This window comes from Sturnus vulgaris, chromosome 13, assembly GCF_052056855.1.
Source record: "Sturnus vulgaris isolate bStuVul1 chromosome 13, bStuVul1.hap1, whole genome shotgun sequence".
Lineage (NCBI taxonomy): Eukaryota > Metazoa > Chordata > Aves > Passeriformes > Sturnidae > Sturnus > Sturnus vulgaris.
The window spans coordinates 14,319,626-14,342,044 of record NC_142255.1 but is presented as its reverse complement, the minus strand read 5'-3'; the positions used below and the strand labels follow the sequence as shown (position 1 = coordinate 14,342,044).

Here is a 22,419-nt window from a genome sequence, read left to right as displayed (position 1 = left end):
CAGGTTCAGCTCATTGCCGTTACCTCTGTGCAGTGAGCTTGTGGCACGGATGGTATAGAAGAATTTAGTTTTTCTTTTTGTCTTGTCCTGTCAGCAAGTTCTCTCACCGTCTCTTAATCTCGGATATTTATGGCTTGAAATAAAGTGTGTATTGAGTTGCTTAAATCCTAAATTAGGTCTGTACTCAATCTAGCAAAGGATGAAAAATTCTGTTATGCTGGAACTCTTCCTGGGGAAGGGATGGGGTTCTGTGGGTTTTCTTAAAATAAAAATGAGGGGAAGGGGAGGAAGAATAGATGGTTAAGTGGTTTCAGTCACTATTAATGTTTGCCTACTGCAGCAATAACTTGCATTTCACATCTTTTCCCAGGGATGGGAGAGGAAGAAAGGGAATGAGGAAGTTGGTTGTACAGTTTTAGTTAGACTTGGTTAGCACTTGTTCAACTGATGTATGTGTTACAAAGCTAAGAGTTGCTTTTATTTGTAATCAGTTGTGCCCAATATTCCTGGGAATTCTGGAGTTGCAGTCTATTGGAAGATCTAGACTTGAGTTGCTGTCGTCTTTGTGGTGTTCACTGTGCAGCAGGACCTGGAAAGTTGGCATTTTTTGCAAATTTAAAGTATTCCTCAGTCCTGGCATTGCTGTGAGGTGTCATGAACATTGTCAGCAATAAAATTTTGTTCTGGATGCCATTTGCACTTGTTGCTGTGCTCCTTTCCGTCTTCTTTCCAGGCAGTCATTACCACCTTCTTTCTTTCTTACTTCATTTTTTCCAGAATTTTCTTTACAAAGGATGACATTCTGCAAACAAATCAAACCTGGGGTAAAAAACTTCTAAAAACTTCAGTGCTGGCCCTGCCATGGTTGGAGTTTTAGATGGGGGGATGATCTCAGTGAGGAGGTCTTCACATGGTCTCCTGTGCTGTGCTCTGGTCCTGCTCAGTGAGCTGTGTCTGCCATTCACCTTGGCTGGCTGGAGCTGAGCTTGGCTGTTTGTGCCTGTTTAAGAAGTTAATCTTTCTGAAAGGCTGAAAGCTGCTTGGCGTGGTGTGGTTGCCTCAGCTACAGGAACGTAAAGCAGTAACGCTGGGGAAAACAGAGGGATAAACATTTGCTGCTCTTTATTTGCGTGAGGAATTACAAGAACCTGGGATGCATTTAGTGACTTGGAACAATTTTTATTTGAGTGCTGGCTCTGTCATGACCTCTGCACATTTGCATAAGGAAACAAAGTACTCAAGCCTTGCAATGCAATAAGGAAAATCTGTTAAGATTGTAGTCCCTTTACATCAGCTGACCTTGGTCTGACTAACAATTTGGCTTAATCCTTGGTTTTTAATTAAACATTAGATACTTGAAGGCATAAGTTACTGGCAATTAATCAAAGCATCTAGGAAGCTTGACCATTGGTCTCTATGCTGCACGGTTTGAAAAGCTTGTGCATAGGTTGATATTTTAAATTAAATGTGTAAAGATGAAAGAAAAAGGGATGAACATAAGAACCGTAGAGCTCACATACTGGTGTTCCTGTGAATTGATTGCATCTCTATTTTTTTCTAAAGTTAGGTTCAGATTACACTATAGAATAGTTGAAGTGTCACTCACTTGGAGGCTCTGGAGTGACATTTATCAATGTAGCCTCCTAAGACAAAGCTGATTCATGATGTAACCTGTCTCTTCTCCAGTGAAATCACAGGGGTGTGGGCTCTGCATCCGCCACTGCTTTCTGTCTCTCCCATCTTCTTCCCAAACCCTGGGGAAAGAGATGAACAAGATGTTCATAATCTCAAAGTTGGAGAGTGTGTTGGGAGGTCACTGGTGTTATTTGGTGACTCTCCTGTTTTAATGTAGAGCGTTGGAGCCATTTGAGCAATTTTAAAGATCAGGTCCTATAGAGTAGATACATAAGATTTGTACAAATGTGGCCCCTGTGTGCATGGTCTCCTTTTTTTGTGTGATAAGTGATGCCACATGAGAAGTCCTCTTGAAGGCATACAGATGAGGTGTAGGTCTTTTAGGCACTTAAGGGTGATCTTTGCAGACTTTTCTGGGTAATACTGGAAAAGTCGGTGTTCTTTCTGACTGCTGTCAGCCTTTATGCTTCTGTGCTGCTGTGACTTTCTAAGATGTGTGGTCTGTATGTTACTAAAAACATCCAGCAAATAAACTTGTCCAGGCAAGAACATGACCTTGATGCACAATCATTACCTAGAGCCCTAGGCTGGAAAGAATTATTAGTGTTGGAGATGGTGGTAAGGAGTCATCTTCCAGGTCGGTCTCTAAATATAGTCCTTTAAAGGTTTTAGCAGTGCTTTTGGACTATAATTTTTTTAATTGCAAGGGACATAAATCTTGTTGTTACAAGGGAATCCAAAAAAAACCCACCCAAACTTCTTTCAATTCACAGTACATTCCTCATTTTACAAAAGAAAAAAGTGAAGAGCACACACCTTTTGAAGCTGTGTGGAGATGAATATTCAACTTATGAGCCAGGAGCAAGATACAGCAGGGATTATGTGAGAGCTTTGTGTGGGAGGAATTTACTTCCCATAGTTTACATAGTGTAAAAAGAGAAGACCCCTTTTCCTTGATGGGAGTAGCCCCACTAAAGTCAGAGCTTCTATTCACATGGAGGAAGATTTGCAGATTGAAGTCTAATTTAGATGTATTTGTTTGTGTAAGGCTGGCTTGGTAATACAGATAAAACAGAATTTATTAGATCTGTTAAACTTTCAGATTTCCATCCAGTTTAAGAAGAATTTATTGGAATTTACCACTTTGAAAAGTGAGCCTGTCATTTCCTGAGGAGTAGTAAAGAACACTTGCAAAGATTATAATGACTTTCAAGACATAGCAGTTTTTGAGTGGTGTTTGTAGGCTGCCTGGCACAGAGTGCCTGAGAGGGCAGTTTTAGGCACTGTGCTTTATAATATCTAACCAACCTAAGCACGGCTGGTTGAGCATTGGTGGAGGTTCCTGACTTTGTCCATGACTTGGAATGCACAGGAGTAGCAAAGCCCTGTAATGCAATACAGGAGGGTGGTGGAGTTGGAATTAATTTGCTGGGAGTTGCCTTTTCATGGGGGAGCAGGGAGTTTTCTGCTCCTGAAAGAGACCTCGTATCCGACCCATCAGACCCAAGGATCCAACATCAGCCTTCATACCTTTCTCTAGCAGTGCTTTTAGGAGAGGGATGAGTTGAAGATGGGAAGTGAAAGTGAGTGGCCCTCACTGGAGACCAGACAAAGCTGGGTCCTCAAACTGAGCAAAAGTTAGAAAACAAACTTAATGAAACCTATGCTTTTTTTGAGGTACATTCCTTAAGCTCCTGTGGTTGTATCGGTGTTGGGTTATACCCACATTTCTTTGCTGTGTTTGAGCAAACTCTTTGCATTCTTTGCATGAGTTGAACACCTTGCTCAATCCTACTGTGACTGTTATCTGAACACCAGCAACCTGGATGCTCATCATTTCCATTTAAACTGTGATTCATTTGATGACCTTTGTTTGAGTAACTTTCCTCTTGCTGCTCATGTTCCACTCCTTGCCCTCTGAAGGTGCAGGATGATACTTAGTGGTTTTTTCCTCCTGTCGCTCCAGTTCAGAAAGGGCTGGAAAATTCTCTATCAAAAATCACTTAAGGATTTTTTGTCTGCCTTAGGGAACTTTCCTTCCAGTTCTCGTCTCTGCCTCGCATTGTAACAACAACGTTTCCTTAGGAACACAGTGTACCCGAGAGGCAAGACATGAGCTTGTTTTGGTGGTTAATCATGGTGGGCGCTGATACAGTAATGATCAAAGCTGGTTTTTAGCAGGAGTGATGCTGTGTGCGAGAGCTGGGATGCTGCTGGCTTTTCAACTTCTTTGGAGCAGTATAGGACATAAAGAATCGTTTTTCTAAGGTGGTTATATATTAATGTAGCAGCTGGACAGAGGAGGACCAGCATTTTTGGTAGGTGCATGAGCAGCATTGTGCAGTTTTGCTTCTGTGCACCTTTAGTGTTCATTCCTGTCATGTTCCCTCCACCCAACACAAAACCTCTTCAGTGGACTTGTGCTGTTTATCCTGACTAAAGGGTTATTCTTGGTGCCTTGTTTTCCCTTTCCATTGCTCTCCTCCAGCCTGCTTTTGTTGAGCTGGCTCAGATCTGGGCTGCTGCTTGCAGGCAGAAGACATGAAGCAGTGTGGGAACAGCTTCTTGCTGACAGAATCCATGAGCTGATGATAAAGAGAAGTCCTGAGACATTCTTCTGCAGTCCCCAGTCCAGATTGCTCTCACGCTCCCTTCTGCCTTGTGTTTATGATACCCACTCCAAGCAGTCTGGGAAAGGGGGTGCTTTTAGTTTAAAAAAAGGAAAAAGGTTGAAACATTTGATCACTCATGAGAGGTGAGACTAATGAACATATTAAAGTGTCATTTAGGTAATCAGAGCAGTTTGACACATTTTAGACAAACTGTTGCATTGTAAACTTGGCTTGCAGTGCAGCAGGCGGATGAGGAATGTTTTACTGCAAGGCAGCATCGTGGAAGAGTTCAGCCTTGGGCTTTGGGAATGAGGTTCAGAGAAATTCTGCAAAAAGAACCAAGACCACCAAAACGCCCTCCATTGCTGTAGATTTTTGGAAAGCATAGCTCAGAGGCACATCTGGGCACGTGCTGTGTTATGTGGCTCAGACACTCTGTGGTCAGTGGCAATATTTCCATTCTGTTCCTATGTCAAGTGGCCTCAGGCAGAGGGAGCCCAACTTACCTGATTAAAGGGACTTCAAAATGATTTCTCTTTTTGTGCATCAGGACTATGCAGTAGAGACACATGCTTACAATAAAAAGGAAACTGAATCTGCATTCTTTTCTTTTGCCTTTTTTGTGGGTCTTTTGGTACATGACTCACGGGCTCTTCTACAGGCTTCTGAGCCAAAAATGCAGCTGCATTTTTCTGTCACATGCTGCCTTGCCAGATCCAGTAATAGCAACTATTGGGCAAGAGAGAAGAGAATAATACAACCTGCCTTACTGCAAGTGTTTGTGGAACCATACTCGTGGGAAGTTGAAGATGATTTTCATAGAGAGCAAACCTTTTTATGAACTTCCTCCATCTCCTCATCCCTATGCATGTGGTGCTTGTTAACACCCTGGATGCTTGTGGAAATAGCACTGCTAAGAAAGGACACCTCCATGGTTTTTGATGGCAGACCTGTTACCAGTGACTGAACTGTGAAATACTCCTGGAAGAGTAAGATCCAGTAGTAGGGGAGAGGGTTTGAATTACAGCTGGAAAGCATTGAGAAATCCTTTTGGTGAATATATTCAATTGAGAAAAGGAAAGCAAAACAGAGACCTGATGGATCCTTGAAGTGAACTTTATTTCACTGTGTTATGCTTCCCAAGGAGTTCACCAGCATGTTTTGCACATCTTCAGTCCCCAGATTGGTGCTCTTTCATCTAAGGTTTTGGCTTTATACTATGCCATGAGAAATATTTGTCCTGTTGCAAGACAACGTAAAGAAGAAATGGAGTAATATTGTGAATCCCTTTAAAACACAGTGGTGGGTTGGTAGAGTGGCCCTCCTTTAAAATCCCCTGTAGGAGCCCTTGATACTCATTATTTGCATCTGATCAGAAGACAGCCTGTAGGCTTTAAGCCATGTGCATTTTTTCCCAATTAAGAAGTTGTGTCCTATGTTGGATCCTTCCCATAGAGTATGGAAAATAAAAGATGCTTTTAGGCTTTCCCAAATTTGTAACAGTACTTGATATTTAGCCCATGTTTTGCCTTTTATGTAACATGTATGCTTTCTTAATGCACAAGCTTATGAAACTTCTTTAATCCATTACTGAAGTGCTGCAAACAGAGACTATAGCTGTAAACAGTACGTGCTGTTGGTGAAGAAAAACACCATCTTGGAGGCCTTTATTTTAAAGATTGCATTTTGTTCCACTTTAGAAAGACATTGGCTTGCCAGAGTTTCAGCATTGCTTCTTTTTCCCCTCTGCAGCTTGTGGTCTTTCTTCTTGAGAATACAAATATCTTGCACATTTTATTGTTCTTTGTGCCTGATAGTGGAATGTGAGTTTTGTCCTGCTGCTAAAAACCCTTGTGTTGGACATGTTGGCCAGAGAATGTCCCCACCACCACAAGGAAAGAGCACATTTGGACCTCCAGCCAAGCAGTGCTGCAGCAATCATTTGCAGCAAGGCTCCTGAAGTAAGAAACCAGATGTGCTTTTTTGGGGATTTTGGGTGACAAGCAAGGCATGGATAGGAGGGAATGCTACCTATGTTTACACCACGCTGTTTTCTGTGTCCTGTTGATTCTGGCATTGGGAGAGAGGAAGGGTCTGGGAACAAAGCAGTAGCTGAACAAAACAAGGTGAATCAAGGGCAGAGCAAGAAGCTTAACTTGCAATTTCCTTGTCTTTGTTGGTTTAAAGCTGACCCTTCACGTTGATTAATGTTTTGTATTTCATTTCCTCAGTTGCTTAAGGAATGGTTGAGGCTGGCAGAGATGCTTCAAAACCATGGTCAGGTGAGGCATGCAAAATTTGAATGAAGAACTTGGTTTTTACTTCCAGTGGAGACTTGTGTTTTATTTTAAAATAGGTCAGAGAAATTATTTGCTTGTTCCAGCAGAGAAACCTTTCAGTCCTGGTTGTTGGCTCATAATTTCGTTGTGTACCCTTGAGGATGAAAAAAGAAAGTCCAACCTCAAGTGTTCTTGCACAGCAGGAACTAAATCAGTGTGTTTGTGGTCAGAGTCTTGCTTGCAGCAGAACTGGATTTGATCTTTTGCTGTATCTCCATGTTGAGTTGTTTTTTTTCCAATAGCTCTTTGCTGCTTTCCTCTCCTGGTGCTCTGGCAGTTGAGAGGTGGAATTTGTAAAGGAAAACAGCTGTAGTTCAAGCTGTGGAAAAGTTACTGAAGGCAAATCCCTTGGGGTTATTTGGCTTGGTTTCCAACTTTGAATTTCTCCTGTAAGCGTTTAGAAACGGGCCTAATCCTGAAGGCACTGGTTTGAGAGGAATGTGAAGGTGAAATTTTCAGCCTTTAACAGAAGCACTGGGACTTGAATGATCCTAATGCTTGCTTTTGACCCTAATGTCATCTCAAAAAAGGAAAGAAACAACCTCTCACCCTCAAATAAATAAAATTCAGTAGGTAGATGTTTATCTCCTCTTGAAACACTGGAAAAACTTCGTTTTTCTCTGTTGCTGTGACTGACTCCACCTTTGCCATTCCTCCTTAATGACAGGCATACCCCCTAGCTCACGGCCTCTCTGGAGGTTTGCATGGGAAGATCTCTGTTGCTTAGGAATTAATCGGCTTCTGCTGCCTGTCCTTCCTCCACCTGAAGTTCTCAGGTGATCTCTTCCTCTTGCGTCACCCCTAAGAATTTAGATGTCAGAAAGAGCCTCACCCTGAGGAATTTAGAGCTCTGTGAAGAGCCCTTCCCTTGGGTCCCTGGGGAAAGCCCCGGGTTTCTCAGCTGGTTCCCCTGCAGGCACACAGGGATGCAAGGGCTTCCCTTGGGATGTCCCAGTGCTCAGGCCCCTTCTCCCACATCCCACATGGGCAGGGTAGAAGATGCTCATGCTGGTTGTTTCCAGCCCAGCTGCCTTGATGGAGTAAATGCAGATCTGTTGAAGCTGCAAAGGGTGTTGGCAGCACCCTGTGCTGCTTTCTGCCTTGGCAAAAGGGAGCAGGAATGGTAACACATGGAGATGAACAGTTACCATTGGGGATTTTAATAGAATTACTGTTGTATTTAGAATATTAGAATATTAATATGGAATATATAATAATATATTCCATATAGTCTATAATATATTCTGTATATTTTTAATATATTCCATATAGTCTATAATATATTCTGTATATTTTTAATATATTCCATATAGTCTATAATATATTCTGTATATTTTTAATATATTCCATATAGTCTATAATATATTCTGTATATTTTTAATATATTCCATATAGTCTATAATATATTCTGTATATTTTTAATATATTCCATATAGTCTATAATATATTCTGTATATTTTTAATATATTCCATATAGTCTATAATATATTCTGTATATTTTTAATATATTCCATATAGTCTATAATATATTCTGTATATTTTTAATATATTCCATATAGTCTATAATATATTCTGTATATTTTTAATATATTCCATATAGTCTATAATATATTCTGTATATTTTTAATATATTCCATATAGTCTATAATATATTCTGTATATTTTTAATATATTCCATATAGTCTATAATATATTCTGTATATTTTTAATATATTCCATATAGTCTATAATATATTCTGTATATTTTTAATATATTCCATATAGTCTATAATATATTCTGTATATTTTTAATATATTCCATATAGTCTATAATATATTCTGTATATTTTTAATATATTCCATATAGTCTATAATATATTCTGTATATTTTTAATATATTCCATATAGTCTATAATATATTCTGTATATTATGTACAAACATTATATTTATATATAAGAAGATAGATATAATTAGAATACAGAATATTGTATTTAGAATATTGATAGAATTAATAGCGTATTTTACAGGTAACAGAGGAATATGAGAATGGCATTTTTCTGTAAAGAACAGTGACATACTACTGACATTTTAAAGGGTTTCTAGATAAGGCACAGCTCCAGCAGGAAACTGATGTGTCAAAAGAAACCTGGGTGTCAAACCTCTTAGTGGCAACTGTTTGGGGCTGGCATAAAGCAGGTGATGAAACCTTACTGGAGAGGAGATCCCTCACTGGAGGAGGCTTGGCAATCACCTGTAGAAGAGCACCTGTAAAGTTGAGCTGTGTCTTCCCAGCACTGGTCAAGAGCTGTGAGATCTTTGCCCTTTTCAAAAGGCTCTTTGAGATTTTCTGTGAGGCTGTGACTCTCAATGAAGGAGCTTTTTTTTTTTTCACCTGTGGCACTGACCACTTCTTGGGGATTTGATGGGTTGTCTGTGATCTCTAGCAGCCTCTAGTGCTAAATGCCTGTGCTGTAGGCTTGCACCCCTTGTATTTTTTTTTTTTTTGGTGGGGGTGAAAATGATTATTTGAAACTGCAAGGAAGAAAATTGAATGGATGACGGAATGTGTGGTGAATTTCTCAGAATACTTTTCTTCATCTAAACCCCTTCTTTGTTTACATTTATGGGCAGACATAAAATTGTGCTGTCTTTATTTTCTGTTTGTAGAAATACCAGAACCTATTCATTTATCTATTCTTACTATTTGTGCATAGAACACATGAAAGAGATGATGCTTCCTGAGAGGCTTGTTCTGGGTCAGATCAAACCAAAATGTGTTACCACAATCAGGTTGTGATCACCTCAGTCAAAGCAGGGAGCAAAAACTTTCCTGATGCTAAAAAATGTTGATAAGGCTATGTAGGTTGTATCAAAAAGACTATGAGTACAATTGAGGACACCTTCCCACCTCAGGAAAATCTGTTAGGGGGGTTTAATTACTTTTCATGAAGTTCTTATTTTTGTTTTGTTACCAGCTAACCCTGTTTGGTGCTCTGCTGAGTGATAATGAAGTCCTGGAGAAGGCGGGCAATGTCTGATGGGAACATTAGCCACAACTGCAGGAATATGGGAAAGAGGAGATAGCAGCAATGTGAGGCTGGGTTTGCAAGAGGTGAATCACCACTTGCATAGGTGTAGCTAGGGAGATAGGCACTTGAAAACCCTGTGTGCACGTGGAAATGTGGGTACTGCCTTTGCTTGATTGCTGTGTGCCTGCCTGGGTAGTGCCCACAGTCCTGTTGACACTCAGGTGCTGTTGCACAAGCGGTCATTTACAGGTGCACTGGGAGAAGGGTGTGTCCTGACAACTAGTTGATTTTAACTCCTTATTTTTCCTTCTCTGAGCAAAAAGCTGTACCTGCTTGGGGTAGGTGAGGAGGGGGAGGGTGTTCTGTTGGGTGAAAACTGTTGTCATTGCTGTAACTAAAGATCCTTTGCTTCAGGGGATGGTTGGGGAGTAAGTCCCTGATGTACTTGCAGGTACGTCAGCAAAGTTGCCCAATAGCCTGCTGTACCTGTAGTAGGTGATGGTAGCCCTCAAGTAATTTGTTTTTGTTTTTCTGAGGATGCCTAGCAGCTGGCACTGAAGTCATCACAGTGCTACTTGGGTGACTGGTTGTAACTCTTGATTAACGGGGAGGAGTGTGCTTTGCAGAGAAAATAATGACTAGGTCTTGCTGTGGCCACCTCCAGCCCGTGTGTGAAACACACGGGAGGATGCAGACACCTCCAGGATTTCACTTTGCTGCGTGAATGGAGAGCCAGTAACAGGCTCAGTTAATCTCAGCTTGTATTTGACGTCAGACTTTGAGACAGAGGTTATGTGAGCATTTGCTGACTTGTTTCAGGAATCTTTTTGCTAGTGGCAAAAGCTTGCTTCCTACCCTGGCATGCACTTGGAGTTACGTGCCCTGGGCTCTTTGGGTACTGGGAAAAAAATCTGTGCTGTGTGCTCATGCTATTTGATAATATCCCTTGCTTTTCTACTCATAATACACTGCCTTGCTATGATCTGCCTCTTTAAAGAGGAGTTTGTTGCAGGTGTCTGCATTTGTAAAGGAGGAAAAAAAGGGCAGCTGAATGAAAGCAGTCTTTTTGTTTAGAGGGACAGAAAAGTGAAGTTGTGCTATATGAAAGCAAATCTGGCAACCTGCTGAAGGGTTTGCAGGGTAAAAGATGCTCTGTGGTTGCATGCTGGTTGTTTCCAGCCATCTGCCTTGATGTAGTAAATGCAGATCTGTTGCAGCTGCAAATGGCATGTAACAGCACCCTGTGCTACCCTCTGCCTTGGTAAAAGTGAGCAGGAATGGTAACACATGCATCTGAACAGTTGCCATTGGGGATTTTAATAGAATTAATAGTGTGTTTTACAGGTGACAGAGGCAAACGAGTATGGCATTTTTTTATTAAGAACAGTGACATACTAATGACATTTTAAAGGGTTTCTGGATAAGGCACAGCATCTCAAGGCTTTTGTTTGAACAAGCAGCTTCCCAGCTGATGCTATCACTCTTCCTTCCCCATTGCAGTATTGGTCCTGTCAATTTTCTTATGAGCCCTTTGATAATGAACGTATGGATTGGCCATGGCACTTAACTGCTTTTTGAAATCTAAATGATACTTCTCCGCCCTGATGCTGGTATTGTGCTTTTCATCTGAGCACTTTACAAAAAAAGAAAGGTAAAATAAGCCTGCTAGGCTGCAATTTGGTATTGTGTTTATTGACGTGAAAGGTCAATAGATTCTAAAAGAATATTTCAAACCAAATTATTTCTTCCTTAAGCTATGTAAGTGCTATGTATAGAAATCAATACTATCTGGAAGTATTTGAGCTTACTTAGTAATGAACTCCATTCAGAAATCTTGGGGAGGGAGCATTCTCTTCCATATGAACAGTTCATGCTGAGTGCTCATCCAATACCTAAATTACCTTATTTGCTGTCAGTTCATGAGCCATATCTCTGTTAAAGCTGTGCTCGTAATACTTTCTTAAACAAGGCTGCAGCTGGGAGTTAACTCACATGGCACAATGCAAAAGTCACTCCAGCTGTCAACTGAGCAAGTTTAAGTGGAGTTATGTCATCTCTGTGCAATGGAGTGTTAATGCTGGGAGGAGCAAGCACTACTTGTGAGATACAAGTGGTTGCTAGGGCAGGCTTCAGATAAATCTTTTTGAGTTTGAATGTGAGTTTGGGAAAAGGACTGACTTTGCTTTGGGCATCTCTTCTGGATGTGGGTGACTGTTGCTCAAAAGCTGAGCCTCACCTTCGTCCTTGAGCTTCTGGTGCAAGGGAGGCAGGAAGGGTGTGTTTGAGTGGATCTCATGTGCTTGGAGTCAGATGATGGCTCTGGGAAAATGTGATGTGCACTATGCAAGTCTGCAGCCTAAACGCTGAATTGTTCGAGCTCTTGTGTAACCCACCCCTAATCTGGGTGCTGCGTTGCAGGTTTTTGTTGCATCATTAAACCTTCTCTTTCATTACTGGTTTAGGACTCCTATACAGATCTCCTAATTCATATAATTAAGTGCTGGGCAGCTCCAGTGACATGTTGATTCGAGCAGTGAAGTGACTTAATGTCACGGTAGGGTGGCGGGTGCTTGGCAGAGCCAGGCAGCAGCAGGCGGGGATGGAGACAGCTTTTGAAGAAAGGGGGAACCTCGCTGCTGCTTGGGTGGAGAGGTGATACCATCCAGATTACAGACTGTGCTGGCAGCCATCTCTAAAGCCTTGGGCAAGTTGTGTCATTTTCTGTCCCTTTGTGTCTCCTCCCAGCATTTCTCTGTTTAATATTGTGGCAGAGGGATTCTAGCTGCATCCATGGGGCTCAGCACCTTGGGACCTTGGGCTTGGCAGGAGCTGCAGTGGGAGACAAGAATATAACATAACATCTTCTCCTGGGGAAACAGGTTGCTGTGTGTTATTGCCCAGGAGGTGTCTATGAGCCCAGGTCCAGAGGCAAGGGAGAGAACCATAAAGCATCCCTGGTCTCTTTGTTTTGCTGCTTTGTTGTGATTTCTGGTGGAATTAAAAAACAAGCTTCAAACTTCTTTCAGTTTTGTGCAGATCTCCAAGTTCTAGAGAGAAAATTTGTGTCTGTCCAGGCTAGAGTGAGCAGAGAAGTGCTCTTGGTTTGTTGCTTCCTTGCTTTCCTTTTATTCCAACATGGGACTATTTCTGTTTACAAGTTCAGGGCGACACTTTCAAAGGAGTTTGTGTTTCAAAAGGTAACTTAGTGTATATGAAAGAATATTTGTCTCCCATCTCTTGGTAATCAGGATTGATAGGACTGCACTTAACATCTTAATATTATTGTTTGCTATTCAGTGTGTACAGACATGTGAAGTATGGATATGTTTTACTTTCTATTGTTTTAAAATTCTTGGCTTTTCTTCATCCAGTATGACAAGTCAGATGCTGGTCTCTAAACAAAACCCATCATGTACTTTCAGTGGAATGCTGTGTGTGTTAAAATGTGATGAGCTGCAACCTGCCCTTCACTCTTTATTGTACATATGTAGCTTGATTCAATGGATAGAGGATCATGCTGTGTTGACCTTGTCCAAAGCAATGCAGATTCTAGGCAAATAATATTTTTCTTCCATTTATATAAAATTATAGAATTGTATAGCTTGGAAAAGACCATTAAGGTCACCAAGTCCAACCATTACCCAGTTCTGCCAAGACCATCACTGAACCATGTCCCTAAGTGCCACTTCTACACATCTTTTAAATGCCTCCAGGGATGGTGACTCCACCAATTCCTTGGGCACATGTTCCAGTGCTCGACCAACCTTCGGTGAAGAAATTTTTCCTCATGTGCAATCTAAGCCTTCCCTGGCACAACTTGAAGCAGTTTCCTCTTGTCCTGTCAGTTGTTACATTGGAGGAGAGGCTGATCCCCACCTGGCCCATCAATCCAGCCTTTCCAGATCCCTCTGCAGAGCCTTCCTGCCCAGCTTGGTGTCATCTGCAAACTGAGAGTGCCCTTGATCCCCTCATCCAGTTAAAGGTGTTAAACAGGAGTGGCCCCAGAACTGAGCTCTGGGGAACACCAGCTGTGCCTGGCTGCCAGCTGGATTTTCCTCCATTCACCAGCACTGGGCCCAGCAATCCAGGCAGTTTTTAGCCCAGTGAGCAGCAGAATCCTACACCCATCCAAGCCCTGAGCAGCCAATTTCTCCAGGAGAGTGCTGTAAAACAAGGTGTCAGAGGCTTTCCTAAAGTCCAGGCAGAAAACATCTGCACCCTTTCCTTCATCTACCAAACCAGTCACTTTGTCATAGGAGGAGATCAGGTTTATCAAGTGGGACCTGCCCTTCCTAAACCCATGCTGGCTGGGTGTGATCCTCTGGTTGTCCAAGGAGTGTGTCCAGATTCCCTTCCCTAAGGAATTAGGAAATACAGTTCTGACCACCAGCCAAACTTCTGGAAAGATCTTGTGAACTAGTCTCTCCTGGGAGATGTAGTCAAAGCATCAGGAAGGAAAAGGATGTCCTGTAACAAGAATATCATGGTATGCAAGTATAGGCTGTGCATTCAGAGCAAAAGATTGCAGCAGCACGCAGCTGTACACCCGGCAGTTTGGGAGATGAGGAGGAGAGGCAGTGTTTTCCTTGACAGCATTCGATATGCAATTGTGAGAAGCTTTCACAGCAGGCAACAGCCAAAACTCAGAAGAACCCCACAGGTTTGTTTGGGTGCTGGGATCTGGCTGTGCTTGGGTGTCTTGTCTAGAAAAGGTTCCAGCTGTATCAAATAATCCCAAATAATCAGCCATCCATCTCCTAGACCATTAGTGCCCTCATCTTGGTGCTGCTTTTTGAATTTGTTGAAAGCTTCACAATGGCAATTACAACCAGATGGTGAGATAACTCGTTTGACATGTCAAAGTGCTCAGATGCCAGAGCAACTAAACATGGAACAGTTCTCAGAAAAATAAAACAGGTTTGGGTTCAGGGAAAGAAGAACAAATGTGAGGAGTGGTTTCCTCTGTGCTGGACATTGGGGAATGTTGGGGAAGGGTGGGAGTTTGCTGGGTAGGAATCAGCAAAAAACTGGAAGCCCTGAGGTCCACATGTTGGGACTCTACCAAGCATGTTTAGCAGTCCCAAATGATTTTTCTCAAATAGATTATCAAATCCAAATAATTTCTTTTTTGTCTGTTTTATTTACTGCCGTTCATTTAATTTAGAAGTGTAGCAAGAGTGCCTTTTGATGCTTTGCTCCTCTGCCTCTTGAGCATATATTGGATGCAGATCACCTCTAAGCTATTGAGTTTTTTTGGTAAAACAACTGATCTATTACAGGAATTGCATATATAATCCACAGGGCCAGATAATGTTGTCATCTTAAAACTGCAAATAGCTGTAGCAGTGTCCTTAAATTTTCTTTTCCTCTGTCTTCATAAAGAGTTTCAGTAATTCATCAGTGACCAGGGTAATTTCTGCTTTAGCTGTCTCAATGTGGAGGGAGCAAGACCATAAACAGTCTGCTGTCAAGTAATTGTGTTACTAACAGAAGAGATGGGGTTTTCCCCCTGTTTTTATTAAACTCAAACAAAATAGGTTGTGTAAAGGCGGGTGTCCAAAGGACTCTTTTTAAATTCTCATTTACTTTACTGAGCACTGTGGGATATCATGACTGTAGGCCTTTTTAGGCAGAAATTACCCAGAGTTACAGGTTGTTTGGAATATTGGCAGAACCGTGTAGAAACCAAATTGCTTTTTATAAAGCTACTGTGTATCATAATTTTCTTGTGATAATACTGAATAGTTTTCCATTTGTAAAGCAGTTACTCATTTGTTACCCATGAAACATAATTTTTAAACCCATCTTTTTAAGATTCAGAAAACAGGAGGTATGTCAGTGTTCATCAACACTTGGTAATGATTTCCCAGTAAAGGAGGGGGAGGAGAAGAAATCCCCATGGGGAAATCCTTCTGAAATGGGTGTGCTTAGGCATGCAGGAGTTGTCCCATAACGATTTCATGGGAAGCGGAAATCAATTCTTTTGGGGAATTGATACTTTGATGTGGACAACCTTACTGATTGTGCAATGATTATATACACAATTAAAATATATACGACTTTCTAATGTTACTTGTTTCTTCTTGCAGCTGTCTAAAAACTCCCACAGAATAAAACCAGACAAAAAACTGTGTGGAGGAATTTTATGTTAGTTTTTCAGTGCTAAGCCAGTTTACTTTCTCCAGTTGCTAATAATTTCCAGGTCCTGAGCATCCAAGTGAGCTTTCCATACACACACCCTCATTCCTTAGTGGAGATGAGGAAAAACCTGCAGTGTTTCACAGCATGCTCCCTATCTACCCTGGCAATGTTAGCCATACCAACAGTCCTTGTTGGTGCTAAGGGATAGCAGCAAACCCTGCTTTCTCTGCCAAAATACACAAATCCAGTATTAAAAGCCAAGTTATCAGTGTCTCATAAACGAGTGAAACCACTGTGCTGTTGTTGTTGTATGTGCCTTGGAAGGAGCTGTTCCTTGGAGATCAACACAGGATGGCAAATAGTTAATCATTGCTTTATCAAACAGTAACCGTCTTGGAAATTGAGGTCCTGAAAATAACACTACAAAAATGCCAGAGGAAAGTTCCAGTCTGCTTGTTTGTGACTGCGAGGGTGGTTTTTACTGGTTAATGAATCCAAAGAGTGTTTGTACGCTCTTAACTGGAATTTAAGAGTTCAGGTAATTCCACTTTCAGCTCCAGTAGTTTGGCATAAGAATGTAATTCAGAAATGTGTGACATGGCAATGAAGGAATTAATGCACAATCCTTTAAGAGGATGAATTTTTTTCTGTTTTTCCTCTTTGGTCTATATCTAAACAAACATATTTGTAGTAAAAGATAATACCCTGTAGTGCCTTGCAAAATACTCTCCCTATTTCTCATCAGAATGGATAAAAGAGACTTTTAGGTGCTAATCTTAAGAAAAAAACATTATGTAAAACCAACATTGAGGTACTCAGGTGATGCAGTTCTCGTGCAGATGAAGAAGTGAGATTTGTTGTGCAGTTCCTCGCCTCCCAGTCCTGTTCGTTCCCCAGCTAATTCACACAGTACAATTGATTTCCCAGCTGGTAACTAGTTTTGCCATTGTTACTTCTGTGCTTGTGATTGCACGTTGAGGTTGGCAGGTTGGCTCAGGCTGTGAGATTCCCAGATTATGGATGTTTTCCCAACAGGGAGAGGGCAGGGGCAGAGTCTCTCTCTGGTAGAACAGGAGGAGGCAGTTGTTGTGTTGTGCTTGGTTCAGTGGTGTGTGTGTGTAGCCACAACCTTTCCTGGTGTGGTAACCAAATGATGGTCTGAGATTACCCTGATAACTTTGATTTAGCTAATAAAAATCTCCCACACAGCATTTAATAAACTATAGCCCAACCTTGGCTTTTTCACCTTTTGACATTTGATTCACTTTAATGCTCTTTCTAGGTATGCTTTGGAGACCATCCCTCTGGATGAATCTACTGAGTAGATTTTGCCCCAGAGCAGGAAACCAGACTAAGGAAAAGTACAGGCAACCCAGAAGGGTTTGGCAGAGATGTCCTGGTAGATTGGGGCTTCATCTACCAGTCACCATCTGCCATCATCTACCTTTGTTCTTGTTAAAACACCTTGGTATAAGAGAGTCCACAAAGAATTTGATGAAGTCTGTCAGAGAGAGGCTGTGTTGATGGGTACAAAGGACTTAAGGTCAGCTTAGTTGTTTGGGATACGGTGATGGACAGCAGATCAGCAGCTTTGGGGATAAACCAAATAGCAGGACAGCAGCAAATACAGCTCAGCAGTGCAGTTATTCTTAGGTGGTGCCAGATGCCCACATGTGTCTATAAATAGCCCTATCCATAATGTGGCCATTGTCCTGTGTGTGCCTGTGGAGCCACATGGGACTGCTGCAGGAAGGAACACATGCCTCCCACATGGTCAGCAAGGGAGAGGATGGTCTCCATCCCCCTTGGTGAAGGTGTTGCAGTGCCAGTTTGGGTGTTGGGACCGCTCTCAGCCATGCTGACCCTTGCACCTGGTGACTCTTTCTTCTTCTTCTTTCCCCTTCCAGGAGCTGAGTGTTGTGACCTGCCCTACTTCTCCCTGCTTGGTGTGGGAACGAGCTGAGGAACATCTTGGAGCCACCTGTACTGCTTCATGCAGTTAAAGTAAGGTTAAATGTTTTTTGGCAGCTCTTTCAGGCACACACCAGGATTGAGATGGGTTTGGGAGAATGAGTTTGCCCATTGTCAAGCCATTTGTCAAACTTAGCCTTGTCAGGAGGAGGGGATGCTGATATCAAAGCAATTACAATGATATAAACAAATTCAACAAGTTATTTTGCCATAAAATACAATCTTTATGGTGGAAGTAGAAAAGGGGTATGTGGTGTTGCCTCCTGTATCAAGCAGATGCCACGGTATAAAATAGCACTTAACACTTAAAACATCAGCTGTTTCCCCCTAATATTTTCAGACAGAGCTTTCATGTGCCTGGGGCAGGCATATGGTTACAGCTCCAGGATTTCCATGGGAGCTGGGATCAGAGCTGGGATGCCTCCTGGTCGGTCTGAGTGCCCCGGAGCACTCCTGTTGTTGAGGCTTCTGGGTTTGTTGTTCAGCTAACACCAACTTCTTGGTGTGGTGAACCAGATCATGGGGTGGGTCTGACCTGAAAGCCAGCATATGGTTATTGCAATACTGACAGGAGCTGTTTTGACTCATGGAGTTACACCCTTTCTCTCCAAAAAGGCTTGAATGTGTATAAACTGTTAGCCTGGAGCAAAGAAACTGCCAGAGTCTTGCCTGGAAATGGGTGCTTGCCATGTGTGAGCTCTGTCAAGGGAGGGAGGGAGGAAAACCATGGCAAGCTGCCTCTCTTCTCCTCACACTGTCCCTAACCTGTTTACCTTCTGCAGTGCCTCGTATTTTCCATGGTCTTGCCTACAAGACCAGCGCTTTAACGAGACTGAGTCCAAATCGTTTGGTGTTACTGAGCTGTGGCAACAGCTGGGTGGATTAATCATAAACTGTTACTTGTAGAGAGACAAGTATGTGTTGTAATTATTTGGGTTTTCATTTTTTCAGTGGGGTTGAGCAGTGGAATTGTACCTATTTTCAGACCTTGAGAAAAAATTGAAGTCCTTGGCATGATTATGAATGGAACCTGCTTTATCAGGAATGAATAAGTGGCTTGCTGAGAGCTGGTCTCCAAGTCCCATCAGTTTAAAGGAGAAAGGCACGACACCAGCTGCAGAGAAGCAATTTGTGGCTTGATTTGTCATAGTATTTCTTAACTTTCTGCTAATTTGGGGAGCGTGGTGAGTTGCAGCAAGCAGTGCTCACTGCTGAGGAAGATTCCAGACCCTTTCTGGGGGTGACCAAGGGGGAATGACTTTTTGCACTCAGGCATAGCCATGAAATCTCTGGGGAGGCCAGAACAGGCAGCAAGAGCTGCTCACCTGTAGTCCTGCCTGGGAACCAGCCTCTGCCTCATGTCTGATTTCTGGGTGTGCCTCCTCTGAAGGATCTGGGAAAAAAAGAAGGACTAATTTGGAGATCAGGAGCAGCATTCTCATACCCTTTCCTTTTTCTACCTGCTGGTCTAGGATTTCCATAATTGTTCTTATAATGACAGTCTTTTCATTTCATTCATAAAGTGGTTACTGCTTAATGAACTTCATGTTAATGAGCTCTGTAACATTTAAAATAGCTGTGTAACTTGAAAAAAAGAAAAAAAAAGCCATCAGCAATGAAGAGACGGATTTCCACTCCCCGAGCTTAATCCTGTGTTATAACATAATTGTGGAGAGTTGCCTGGCTGGGAACAGCTGCACAGCGTGGGCTCTCGCTTCTGCAGAGCTCCTTGTCCCTGAGCTGGGGTAATAAATGATTTACTGGGGAGGCTGGGACCTCTGGGCACTTAACCCATTCATTTCCTGGGGGACCAGCCTGAAAGGTCACTTTGTAAAGGTAGTGGAAAGAAACAGTTTTAGGCGTCTGCAAAATGTGGGGTTTTGCATATGAGCCTGCTCAGGTGCAGAAGGTGGGGTAGTGGAACTGGGTGCAAAATGTGCTTACTTGGATTTTCATTATTTGATGCTTTAATTTATTTAAAAATGGGGCTTGAATGAATGTTCTCTCTTTTCTGGGCTAGTGACATAATATTTTCTGTTGCTTGGGGTTTTACTTCCTGTGGGATATTCCCAGTGCAATAGAGTGTCCTGGGAACAGAGCTCTCACTCTCCTTGCAGGGAATGCCACACAAGTGACTCCATCATTGCAGTTGCTAAGTGAATGATGTGCATTTTTTGAGCCTGTTGTGCCTCAGAAAGGATGTTTCAGCAAAATGAGCATGTTCTCTTACTGCCTAAAGTATATGTTTAGAGAAGTTTCCCATAGTTTTGTGAGTTGAAAGAAGAGGAGCAATTATGAAGAAGCAATTTGTAATTCTGCAGTGTCAGATGTGGTCATGCTGTGCCACAGGGAGTGAGGTTAGCACAGGTACTCGTGTAGGAAACCTGAAGTTTCTGATGAAATTTTCTTCTTCTGGAGTAAAGTGTCAGCCAGGCTCTTCCTGAGTAAGTCTGTGGTGCCTGGGGCCACAATGGCAGCATTTGCAAAACGGAGCCTAAAGGGAAAATTGAGTCTGATATATTCTTCAGAGAAGAAAAGCACATTAAAATGTTGGGCACTGAAGCTGCTTAGACCGAAATGCAAGTGGAAACATGTCTTGCATCTTGGTCTTGATGCATCTTTTTCCAACTTGACCTCTGGCTAGAGCTCTCTGCTGTGGAGAGTTAAGGTTGGTGCATGCCTTTATTAAAATATGCATTGGGTTTACCTGTTTTGTAAATGCTAGGAAATGTTTAATATTTGTCAGCATTAATGTGTGTGTGGTGTTTTGGGCATCATGGATCGTTTTCTACTGCAAGCCTGTGTTTTTGGGAATGTACAAGTGCTGTGGTTTGGGAAGCACAGAGGGAAGCAGGGGCCTTACTGCTCAGCTCTAGGGCTTGGGATGTTGTTTCTTTTACTGAAACCATCATTGCTCAGCATAGTTCCTGAAACAGCACAGCCTTGAGAGTCAGAGAATAGTGAAATGGAGAAGGTTTTAGGACATGTGCTGTAGTCAAGAAGTGTAGGAATCAACAGATTTTTTGCTCTCTCCCACTGCATATGTAAGGCTGTAGGCATCTCCTTTCTGTTGACAGCTCTCCACTGTGTTTATCCTTTTATACACTGGGATGAAATACTCCCCAAAGCCTGTTCTTGCCTCCCTCCATTCTTCACCTTGTCCCATATAATGCATCTCTGTTTTCAAAGATAACCAGTAACTTGCATGATGTTTCAGCTGCCCAGTTTGATACCTGGGGATTTTCATGAAGTTCCTGGTTAAACCCCCAAAATCAAGAATCACCCTTACAAACCCGAGCTGGTTGTCATTGAGGGCTTCCCCACAGTTTACTGCCAAAACATTTATTCAAACAACAAAATGCATAGCAAGGTATAAACAGGATTTTGCTCATTTGAGGAGGCAGCTAGAATGTCTGCTAAGGATTTCTGGAAGTTAATATTTGAGCCTGAGATAAAAGTCTCATGCATACGTGAAACAGCTGCCCCAGAACCTGTTGGAGGACTTAATTTGAGTATAAACATATGTGTGCTTTTGCGTACATGCTGCTCTTTAATTCAAGTCGACTGTTAGGTCTTAACTTTATTAGGATGTAGCTACTTGAACTGAAGATGCGGTCTGTGATTTTTATTTTATTAGAGAAGCATGATGCCTCCTTGCGAAATGTTGTTTGGATTTTACAAATCGGTATCTTAAGTACAGTTTGCCTTTAGTAATATGTTAGAGGAAAAAAATTTACAAGTGAGGGCAGGGTTATATCGGATTACAAGTGAATTGCTTGACAGTATGTGTGTACTGTAAAATGGGAAATTAATCACCCTGTGTTGATGACCCATGGACATTTACAAAAGGCTGGTCTTTCTGTAGCACAAATAGATTCCGGAAACAGGAAAGAAGCTTATGACAAGAGGATGAGATCAGTTTGTATAATTAGAGCTGGCTAATAATCCTTTTTTACTCTCTGTTTTTCCAACTTTTACAGTATCTTTCTTTATTTGAAATTGGGCATATGAACTGTAATGAGATAAATGCTGTGATTTGAGTATTGTAGGGGTTTTTTTTGTACCTACTAATAGGTGAAGGGATGGAGCAGGGAAACACATTTGAGAGGGATCTCTGCCTTCCCCTACATGGGGAAAGTTCTGCTTTTGTTAACCCAATGCTGATTCATATCATCTCAGGCCTTGGGCAGGAATTAAGTAATCCAGGTGATGATTGTTTTTACAATTATGAGATTTAAATGGTCCAAAAGAAGAAATTTAATGTTGAGACTAAGGATATTTGGCTAGGTATTAGTCTCTGGAGTAAGACAAGGCTGGCAAAGCTGAGTTAGGGACTTACTATAGCATGGATAAGGCTTAAGCTTATTTTTTAATGTGTGTGTGTATCTGCTTGCCTGTGTCTTAGCTTTGTGTTGCACTTCATTATTTTGGGAAGGGTCATGGGAAAGGTTTGGGTGGGCAAGTGGTGTGAGCAGGGGGTGTGTGCAGCCCCTGGGCAGCCCAGCTCCCAGCCCAGGAACAGTGCTGTGCCAGTTCCTGCTGCCAGGAAGCTGAGCTACATTAAGCAAAGCGAGTTAATCTATATCCAGGGCATTTTATTAAATCATCAGTCAATTAAATCAGTGACGCTCTGTTAGCTTGTGTGGCAGTGAGGCTCCAGCCCCTCTGCAAGAGGCTCAGCTCTCCAACTCCCCTGCTGCTGCTTGGTGGGC

The 22,419-nt window shown here is 42.1% G+C and overlaps 1 protein-coding gene across 9 annotated transcripts in view; it reads left to right on the top strand.

Annotated features, from left to right (window-relative positions):
* AKAP13 (A-kinase anchoring protein 13) overlaps positions 1 to 22,419 on the top strand; it is a 207,907-nt gene that overhangs the window by 29,563 nt on the left and 155,925 nt on the right. For all 9 annotated transcript variants that reach the window (XM_088172624.1, XM_088172630.1, XM_088172627.1 and 6 more), the window contains one exon: positions 17,644 to 17,740. The gene's annotated coding sequence lies outside the window, so the exon portion shown is untranslated. The remainder of the gene's footprint in view (positions 1 to 17,643; positions 17,741 to 22,419) is intronic.